The following is a 1,675-nucleotide window of genomic DNA, read 5'->3' as shown; positions in this document are numbered from 1 at the left end:
CATTCACCTGAAGGTAGCAAGAAGCTTCTCAGGTAAGAAAAATAGAAGGAATAAGACTCTGGAGACAAAAATAAGCTAGCTTCTATAGCTACTTTTATTTGGGATCTTTTAATGATTCTTTGCACTGACAGATGGTAGAAAATTCAGTGAAAACTATGATAGAGGACTGCTGTTGTAGAAGCATGTCAACTACATGACTAATATGGCCAAAACTGAGGCATTATGGGTCAGCGGGCTAACAAAAAGGAAGAGCATCTGAAAAGCAAACAATTCATGAGACAAAAATTAGAATCTGGTTCCTATTCCACATAGAATAAGACAGATTCCTATTTGAAAACTCTTTCGGGACAGGTGTAAACATGAAGTGGACTAAAATTTTTAAAGGTTACAATTCAACAATGACTGTTCATAGTACCTAGTTGAAGTAAGGTGATCAGCTACCAATCTCTCTGCCCAACAGAGACAGAGAATTCCCTTTTATTTAATGCCTAGCATTAAATTAAAAACTCACTTAGCAAGACAAAAGAAAGAAAATAAACAATGGAAGCACACACACTGGTGATCCTGATTTAGCACTATCTCTTAAGACTTTTAAAATGATTATGATTGATGTGTTCAAGAAAATAAAGGAGAAATGGACAAAATAAATTAAAATATGAAAAATTTAACTAGCAAATTGAAATATGTAAAAAAGAATCAACTGGAAATTGCGAAAGAAAAATGACACAAATCTAAAAATAAAATCTCACTCCGTGAGTTTAACAAAAAGATTAAACACAGCCAGCAGAAGATAAGATTAGTGAATTCGGATAATCAATAGAAAATAGGCATACGGGTCTCTACATTTCCTTTGCACTTAACTAGGGCCACGTGTCTTTGAGGTCAGACAGGTAGACACTAGCATACCTCCTGAATCCCTCTTCCCTTCTATGACAGAATCATGTGGTCCAAATGGCATACCCATAAAAGGTAGTCTCCATCAACCTGAGTCACTGAATGACTGTCAATCAGATCTCAATCCCTATAAACGTATGTGGGACATGAAACATATGAAAGAAATAATCCTCTTTTGTGTTAAGTCATTGAAATTTTGTTTGTTTTTCTGCTGTGGCAGTTATTAAAGCTTAACTTAGTGAATATACCTATAGAAAGTTAGTAGATGAAATCTGATGATTCTGCCTCAATTGTTTTTCTTTTCTTTTCTTTTCTTTTTTTTTTTTAGGCGAGGTAATCCTTGGTTGACCTCACAGATTGCAAGGACCTTGTCAGTTTACAATCCCTTATTTTTTATTTTTTGTGTCTACAGCACCTGGTCTTCCTAGGTGGTCTCTCATCCAAGTACTAACCAGGTCCGAACCTGCTTAGCTTCCAAGATCAGATGGGTTCAGGCTTATTCAGGGTGACATGGCCATAGACTCAATTGTTTTTCTAAGCTGAACTAATCAAGTTGCTCATAATATTAAACAACAAACTATCTTAAAGTTCAGGTTAGTTTTGTTGTTTGTTTTTGTGTTTAATTTGCATTATAAATCGCATTTTTGTTGGCTGAGATTAGAAAAAAGCTTTTGTTACTGAAGGATTTGATAAATTCTCTGTTCCTGGGCCCCATAGCAATGTAGCAAAAACTTGGTCTGGCCCTTTATTCTGATCACGGTAACATTATTACAATTACTAC

At 35.2% G+C, this 1,675-nt stretch overlaps 1 pseudogene; it reads right to left on the bottom strand.

Moving 5' to 3' along the window:
- Positions 1–1,297: 1,297 nt before the first annotated feature.
- Positions 1,298–1,416, bottom strand: LOC120595127 (uncharacterized; annotated as a pseudogene).
- Positions 1,417–1,675: the final 259 nt, after the last annotated feature.

This window comes from Pteropus medius, unplaced genomic scaffold (assembly GCF_902729225.1).
Source record: "Pteropus medius unplaced genomic scaffold, Ma_sr-lr_union100, whole genome shotgun sequence".
Classification (NCBI taxonomy): Eukaryota; Metazoa; Chordata; class Mammalia; order Chiroptera; family Pteropodidae; genus Pteropus; species Pteropus medius.
The sequence above is the reverse complement of the archived record's forward strand: the minus strand, read 5'-3'. Positions and strand labels throughout refer to the sequence as shown.